This window comes from Lolium perenne, chromosome 4 (genome assembly GCF_019359855.2).
Source record: "Lolium perenne isolate Kyuss_39 chromosome 4, Kyuss_2.0, whole genome shotgun sequence".
Lineage (NCBI taxonomy): Eukaryota > Viridiplantae > Streptophyta > Magnoliopsida > Poales > Poaceae > Lolium > Lolium perenne.
This window is the reverse complement of record NC_067247.2, coordinates 379,709,795-379,719,168: the sequence shown is the minus strand read 5'-3', so window position 1 is coordinate 379,719,168 and position 9,374 is coordinate 379,709,795.

Here is a 9,374-nt window from a genome sequence, read left to right as displayed (position 1 = left end):
TTGTCCACTTTAGAAACTCATATACATAAGAGCGTTAATCCATCATCTTGATATCCTTTTTCTTTGCCGACCATCTTTTACCCCTTTTGTTTTTAGTGGGTTGGTAAAGAAAATTTATGAGTGCTTGGTTTATTTATTTTCTTCATGCACTCATATCTCGTAATTGTTGGACTAAAGTTGTTCTTGATAAGCATACTCTCTTTATCTTAGTTGTGTTCTAAATGATATATAGGGAGTGAGGATTCCATGTTTGTGCATATTGTATTCAAATGCAAACATTATAAATTGTGCACGAACCTTGGGGAGCTTTCTTATTTTTAGAAGCACTATATCTCTCTTATCATGATATCTTTGTTTGTCCAATTGGATCTTTGACTGCTTGCTTTATTTGTTGAAGCTCACTTCACCATGTTATCTTTATGCAATCTTTGATCCTCAATATAGTTTGACTTCCTTCAAGTATTCATCATTGGATATGTGCACTTGATTCCACTCAAATTATGAGAAGTGCACACTTTGGGGAGGAACTCACATTATATTGGCCTTCTAAATTTTTCACCCATTTTGACAATCGATGCCAATGGGGGAGAAGTTTAGAGGGTTTAAGGGAATGGTTTTATACTTAAGTTTGGTTTGTGCTTAAGTGTTTTGCCTCTCATGCATTCCATATTTATATGTCTTGCATGGTTGTATATATATAGTGGAAACTATCCCAAAGGTTAATCTTGACAATATATGCAATGAATTCATGTTCATCACACGTGCATACATTGTGGGGGAGTTTTCTCTATATATATTGGTTCTACTCACATCCATTGCATTTGTTGTAGTTGTGTGAGTAGAGCCGGTTTTGATATGGGCTAGTAGCTTTGTTGGGGTTCTATTCGTCGTTATCTTTCCAACAAAATTGGTTTCATGTCAATCGGGGTCCGGACACAAAAGTTATCACAGTTTTTGTATAACATGATTTCCTGCTGGCCCGGTTTCTAGCCCGGCGTGACCGGCCGTCGACCGGATGGCCGGTTCAAACTGCCCTGGACCGGTGCCATCCGGCACTATCCGATAAGCTTTTAATCTTGGTCCGGTTTCTAGCCCGGCGTGACCGGCCGTCTGACCGGATGGCCCGGTTCAAACCGGCCCCTGGACCGGTGCCATCCGGGCACTATCCAGTAAGCTTTTCAGCTTGGTCCGGTCACTAGCCCGGTCGACCGGTCTGTGGACCGGATGGCCCGGTCTCAGGTCTGCCCGACCGGGTCCTGAACCGGACGGCCCGGTCCCAGGCCCGGTTGACCGGCCTCCTCGACGGCTGACTCAGCCCAACTTTTCCCCAACGGTTATATTTGCTCTTGGGCTATAAATAGCCCTTCTTCCACCTTGGGCTGAGTACTTCTTCCCTTTCTCTCACCTCCATTGTTGCATTTGAAGAAGTTGCTCTCTCTCTTGTTCCCCCCCATGATTCTTGCTCATATTTGAGGATTTGAGAGAGGAGATCTAGATCTACACTTCCACCAAACCAATTCTTCTCTAAGTGAGAGAATCTCTTGGGATCTAGATCTTGGAGTCTTTGGTTGACTTTCCCCCTTGTTCTTCCTCTCCAATCTCATCCTAGCATTCGTTGCTTTGGTGGGATTTGAGTGTGAAGGACTTGAACACCTCCGGTGTTCTTGCTTTGCATCATTGCATAGTGTTGAGCTCTCCACCGTGAGCTTGTTACTCTTGGAGGGTGACCTCCTAGTTGGCTTGGTTGGTGTCCCGGTGATCTCTTCGTGGAAGATTGTGAAGGGTCCCGGGCTTCTCCTTCGTGGAGCTTGTGAAGTGGTTGTAGAGCTTGCCATCTCCGGAGCGGAGGAAAAGCTAACCATAAGGAAAGGGCCATAATCCTTCGTGGGTGTGGTTCGGAGAATAGGGTGAGCCTTCGTGGCGCGGGGAATCCTTCGTGGGACCTCCACTCCTCCAAACGTGACGTACCTTGTTGCAAAGCAAGGGAACACGGGAATACATCCTCGTCTCCGCGTGCCTCGGTTATTTCTATACCCGAGCTCTCTTTCCTTGTGATAGCCATCGTGCTTGAAGTACATATATCTTGCTATCACTTGTGCTACATATATCTTGTGCCTATCTTGCTTAGCTCTAGTTGCTATTGTTACACTTAGTTGAGCTTAGCATATTTAGGGTTTGTGCTTGTAAACTAAACGATAGTTTAATTCCGCATTCTTACAAGACAAATCCGCAAGAGTTTGTAATTGCCTATTCACCCCCCCCCCCCCCCCTCTAGGCGACATCTCGATCTTTCACATTTAGTTCAAACGACCAATGTTACTGATACATATCACAACAAACGCTTCACAATATGAGCTCATCAAGGTACAGGGATAATAATTAATACATTATGATCGCTTCGACCGTAACCATGGAGTATCTTCAGCATTTAACGCGATGGTTGGATCAATGTTCACTGTGAAGGGCGGAATTTCAGCAAACTTATTATAATCTTCTGACATGTCTGTCTTGTCCTCGACTCCCACGATGGTTCTTTTTCCTGAAAGAACTATGTGACGCTTTGGATCATCGGATGAGCTCGTTTCATTATGTTTTCTTTTCTTCGGTCTGGAGGACATGTCCTTCACATATAAAACCTGAGCCACATCATTGGCTAGGACGAATGGTTCGTCTCTGTAACCAAGATTGTTGAGATCCACTGTTGTTATTCCGTACAGCTGGTCTACCTTTACCCCTTTTCCATCAAGCTTGAACCATTTGCACCGAAACAAAGGGATCTTAAAAGAAGGTCCATAGTCAAGTTCCCATATCTCCTCTATGTAACCATAATATGTGTCCTTTTCCCCACTGTTAGTGTTTGTTGCATCAATGCGGACACCACTGTTTTGGTTGGTGCTCTTTTTATCTTGGGCGAACGTGTAGAAGGTATTTCCATTTATCTCGTACCCCTGGAAAGTCAGTATAGTCGAAGATGGTGACCCGGCCAACAAGTACAACTGATCTCCAATATCGTTGTTATTAATGAGATGTGTTCGGAGCCAACCGCCGAATGTCTGCATATGTTTATGTGTAATCCAGTCTTCGATCTGCCTGTGATATTCAGAGCGTACAATATTCTTGTGATCAGTGATATACGGGGCCACCAAGGTGGAACTTTGTAGAACTGTGTAGTGTGCTTGAGTGAAAGAAATGCCGTCCCTACATATCATTGATTTTCTTCCTAGCGTGCCTTTTCCACTTAGTCGCCCCTCATGTCGGGATTTAGGAACACCAATCGACTTAAGGTCAGGAATAAAGTCAACACGGAACTCGATGACCTCCTCTGTTCCATAGCCCTTGGAGATGCTTCCTTCTGGCCTATCACGGTTATGAACATATTTCTTTAAGACCCTCATGAACCTCTCGAAGGGGAACATATTGTGTAGAAAGACAGGACCGAGGATGGCAATCTCTTCGACAAGGTGAACCAGGAGATGTGTCATAATATTGAAGAAAGATGGTGGAAACACCAACTCAAAGCTAACAAGACATTGCACCACATCCTTTTGTAACCTTGGAAGACTAGCTGGATCGATTACCTTCTGAGATATTGCATTAAGGAATGCACATAGCTTCACAATGGGTATTCGAACATTTTCCGTAAGCCCCTCAGTGCAACCGGAAGCAGCTGCGTCATAATAATGTGGCAGTCATGCGACTTCAGGTTTTGGAATTTTTTCTCCACCATATTTATAATTCCCTTTATATTTGATGAGAATCCAGACGGCACCTTGATACTTTAAAGGACTTCAAAAAAGATTTCCTTCTCTGCTTTGGTAAGAGCGTAGCTGCCAGGACTTAAGCGACTCCCTGCATCCTTGTAATTCTGTTCTTGCTTGTTCTTTGGGACTTTCATACGATACTGGTCCTCCCTTGCTTCTGGTGTATCTTTTGTCTGCCCATACACGCCTAAGAAGCCTAGCAGGTTCACGCAAAGATTCTTCGTCACATGCATCACGTCGATTGAAGAGCGGACCTCTAGAACTTTCCAATAGGGTAGATCCCAAAATATAGATTTTTTCTTCCACATGGGTGCGTGTCCGGTAACGACGTCTTTCGGAACAGATTGGCCGCCAGGACCCTTTCCAAATATTACTTTTATGTCCTTGACCATATCAAGTAAAGCATCACCGGTACGGAGTTCAGGCTTCTCCCGGTGATCTACCTCACCTCCGAAATGATTGCCTTTCTTTCTGACGGGGTGCCTCTTTGGAAGAAATCGACGATGCCCCAGGTACACAACCTTCTTACATTTATTCAAATAAGCACCTTCGGTCTCATCTAAGCAGTGCATGCATGCATTGTATCCCTTGTTTGTTTGTCCTGAAAGGTTACTAAGAGCAGGCCAATCATTGATGGTCACGAAAAGCAACGCTCGTAGGTTAAATGACTCCTGTTTGTACTCATCCCATGCATGTACACCTGGTTTGCTCCACAACTGTAAGAGTTCTTCAAATAATGGCCGTAGGTAAACATCAATGTCGTTGCCGGGTTGCTTTGGGCCTTGGATGAGCACTGGCATCATAATGAACTTCCGCTTCATGCACAACCAAGGCGGAAGGTTATAGATACATAGAGTTACAGGCCAGGTGCTATGACTGCAGCTCTGCTCCCCAAAAGGATTCATTCCATCTGTACTTAGACCAAACCTTAAGTTCCTCGCGTCATCTGCAAAGTCCGGGAACTCTCTATCGATTTTCCTCCACTGCGACCCATCAGCGGGGTGTCTCAGCATCTCGTCTTTCTTACGGTCTTCTTTGTGCCATCGCAACAACCTGGCATGCTCTTTATTTCTGAACAGACGTTTCAACCGTGGTATTATAGGATCATACCACATAACCTTGGCAGGAACCCTCTTCCTAGAGGGCTCGCCCTCAACATCACCAGGGTCATCTCGCCTGATCTTATACCGTAGTGCAGTGCATACCGGGCATTTTTCCAAATTTTCGTACTCAGCGCGGTAGAGGATGCAGTCATTAATGCATGCATGTATCTTCAGCACCTCCAATCCTAGAGGGCAGAGAACCTTCTTTGCTTCGTACGTACTGTCAGGTAATTCGTTATCCTTTGGAAACCTCCTCTTCATTATTTTCAGTAACTTCTCAAATGGCTTGTCACATATACCAGCCTCTACCTTCCATTGCAGCAACTCCAGTGTGGCACCGAGCTTTGTGTTGCCATCTTCGCAATTTGGGTATAACTTCTTTTTGTGATCATCTAACATGCCATTTAACTTTCGCTTCTCGTTTTCAGTTTCTGCATCTCTGTGTGCATCAGCGATGGCCCGACGAAGATCATCATCAACGGGCTCATCTGATGCCTCTTCATCTTGATCACCTCCTCCTGCCTCCTCATCTTCATCATGCCCTGTTGCAGTATCACCATAGTTAGGGTACATATCATCATCCTCTTCTTCTTCGTCGTCGTCTTCCATCATAACCCCTCTTTCTCCATGCTTGGTCCAACAATTATAGCTGGACATGAAACCTTTCCAAAGAAGGTGGGAGTGAATGACTTGCCATTCAGGGTATTGCTTTAAGTTCCGGCAATCAACACATGGACAACACATATAACCATCCGCTTGTGGGTTTTCCTCAGCCACACGGAAAAATTCTTTCAGGCCCGAAGTGAACTCGGGCAGACGTCGGTCAACGTACATCCATTGTGGCCGGTTCATCTACATCAAATAATTAAGATTATCAAAAAACCATTACAAAACATCATAATATATATATAGTGGATATTAGCACCGTACAAATGAAAGGGTAAAGTTGTTTAACCTTGATCGAGGAGGGAAAGAAAGAGGAGAAATCTTAAGTGTCGCTCCGGCACCTCATTCTTTCAGACATTTCATCGAGCACCTTCTGTGCATGCCAAAGAAATGCAAGGTAGCACTCAACACACACACCTTTCTCCTAGAAAAAATGAAGTGAGTTGGCTGGTTGGGGGTGAGCTGAGCTGATATAGGGCTGGGGACCTTTTGCACCGGTTCGTGTTACGAACCGGTGCAAATGAGCTATCTTTTGCACCGGTTCGTAACACGAACCGGTGCTAAAGGTCCGTCGCCAGGCACCTGTCAGCCGAGGAACCTTTAGCACCGGTTCGTGTTACGAACCGGTGCAAAAGATAGCTCATTTGCACCGGTTCGTAACACGAACCGGTGCTAAAGGTCCCTCGAACGGCTGCGCCCCACGAACCGGTGCTAATGACCCCCTTTAGCACCGGTTCGTGCCAAATCCGGTGCAAAAGCTATCTGGGGCAAAAAAACAAAAGCCCTTGTTTCTACTAGTGAAAGCAGCCTTTGCCTAGTGTTTTTAACAAACCGATGGCAAAGAAGGCTTTGCCTAGTGTAAGCGCACGGCAAAGATGTAAAAACTGGATTTCTGCTCCTCTCAAAATGTGTGGCATGGTATAGTTATCAACAAACGTACACTTAGCCTAGTGGCAAGGTTGCACGCTTTCCCTACTTTGCGTCCTGCCTTTGCCGTGCATACAGGGCCCTTTGCCGTGCAAATAGTTGCACAGCAAAGACTTATTTTCCCGTTGGCTGCTATTCGATTACTCACTTGGGAATGGGTATGGCACACGAGAAGAAAATATGTGGGCTCAATAGCCATCTCCTAACTTTATTGGAAGCAGGTGGATTCACATATTTAAGCATGTGGAATGGCAGCAAAGGAACATTTCTCTCGCTAATCTTTTGGAAGTAAAAGATGGCTCCTGTGTGGGGGCTAATATCTTCCCTTCGAATAGGTGGCAGGCTCTGGCCTGGTTATATGATTATATGCCTCGAGATAGAATTTTTTTTACCCTGTTAATGGCTGCTATCTTCTGGTCCATTTGGATTACCAGAAACAAGATAACCTTTGAGGGTATGTGCTCAAGAATCATGTTACAATTATATACATTGTGTGTTCTTTCTTAAATTACTGGGCAAGTCTATATGATGAGGTTGATGTTGGGAAGATCAAGGAGGGGGCGAAGCTGCTGATGGACAAGGTGATCCCATCATCAACACAAATGATGCTACCACAACATCTTAGGATGGTTCCAATGTTCTGATGATTCAAGCTCCTTGATGATGGTGCTCTTTATTTACATAGATGTTGTGTGGTTCTGGTGTTTGAACTTGTAATAACTAAACTATGTGGGTGTGTTGCCATGAACTTCGGTTAGATGTTGTTGTAGTGCTATCAGGTTTTTGCCCCGTAGTGGATGCTCGATTTTGAGCACCTGTCAGTGGGTTTCCTGATGTTGCGAGGGCGGCCTCTTTCCCGTTTCCTTTTAGGTGTGTGTGTGTGTTTAGTTGAACTCGTGTATTTCCGTTATGTCGCATTAATGGAAAGGGGTGGCCCGTTTGGAAAAAAAGATGGCTCTAAAATTTGATTTTAGGAGGATACATGGATCAGAAACGCCCCTCTCACTACACCACAGCACCAGAAACCCAACATACAAGTTGGTTGGGAAAGCTACTTTCACTGACACAAAGTTGGTCGCGAATCAATTTCGCCGACCGATCTTGTCGGTCAGCGTAAGTCCGGTTGGCAAAGGTCTTTCCCGACCGACTTTTCTATGCCGACCGACAGATTTTCCCCGACCAACATATTTTTTCCAACCTACAATTATTTCCCAACCAACATGCATTTGCCGACCCACAATCTGTTGGTATTTTACTTGCCGACCAACAATCCATTGGCCATGCGTCGAACCTTTACTAGCAATCTGAGGGTAATAGTTTCACCTACCACATTTTCATCACAGCCAAATAATTTCATTTCACATTTACGTATTTTCACATCCTTGAAATTTGCCATTACAGACCAAGCATCAACATATTTCACAGCAAGCATACATTCAAATTGTCAAAACACATATTCTCCTAAGGATTATTAAAACACAGCCGGTAATGGTGCAATAACTCTCACACATACACATGTTCAATATTCTCAACATGATTACGAGGTCTACAAAAGAATAGCTGCAAGGTGCATGTTCAATGAAATAGAATGTACACAAACCATCCAGTTGAAGAGAACCACCGCCTACTTGGTGGAATATATGTTGCGAACCCAAATTCCACGTGATAATTCATTCTTTGAAGAGGATGCCTGTACACAAACAGAACATGCCAACAAATGAGATTGAAAGGACAACAATTTTTTATCCCGACCGATCGTTCGATGGCCATTATAGCAATGCCGACCGACAGTTTGACACCAAAGATTTAGGTATGCCCGATCCACAATCTATCAGCATAACCAGCTATACCGACCAACATTTTGAAACTTCGGTAGGCATTGTTGTGCTGTGGTGTAGTGTCTTCAAAAACAATGTCCAATTTGCACAATATTGCTTGTAAAAAGGGTGATACAATAGCAAAGGTGTTGGAAACATCCTCACGAGACATGCACAAGGTCGCAAACATGTTCAAAATGCGTCAGGCCGCTGGAGATCCCTTACCACCCTAGTCCGTAGGTCCTCCTACCATCTGTTCCAAATTATTGACTTAGCTTTATCTAGATACCATTCTTTCTTGAGTCACCGTATACTCACTGTATAGTCGCTGAGTCGGCGCTGCGTGGCTAGTCCACGCAAGCGACTTGACTCACTGGGCGAGTCGCGCGACTAGTTGGCTCGTCGACGACTATACAAATACTATATAGCGGCCGATGATAGTCGTTGATCACTTATGCCTGAGGATTTCAGAGAGAAAGATATGTAAAGGGAGAGAAAGGGCAGAGCTCTGGAAGAGAGGTTCGAGTTGCCGCCGCTCCTCACCGGCGGCACAAAGGAAGAAGCGGGGAGAGGCTCAACCACTCGAGCGAGGCTAGGTGCGGGAGTGCGTTGGGTTGATGGCGCTAGGAGGATTAAGGTGATGAGGTTAGGTTTAGCGACGGGTGAGGCTTAGAGAGGTTAGATGAGCCGTGTTGGGCCTGGCCGGCGTGGCTGACAGGCCAACTTTGGCCATGGCATCAATTAGCTATGCAAATGAGAGAAACATGTGGGGGTAGTGCGAGTGAAATTCTCCCTATTTTCTAAGAAACCATCCCAGGCCGCTCCCCTCCTGGGCGACGGTGGATGCCCCCTTCCGCGCGGCCCCAGCGGCCCCTCATCCCCCGCCCCTTAGGCCGCTGCTGCTGTCGTCTCCTGTGGCGGTGGCGGCGCCCCTCTCGTCGAAGGACGAAGGGTGGAGAGGGCTCCACGGCTGCGCTTCATGGGAGGCGGTGAGGCAAATGCTGAGGACGCCAGGTGGCAAGGCTGCGGTGGCCGTGGCCTGATGCACTTCGCGGTCGTCATGGAGGAGTGGGTGGAGCGTGGTAGCCTTTGCCCCCGGC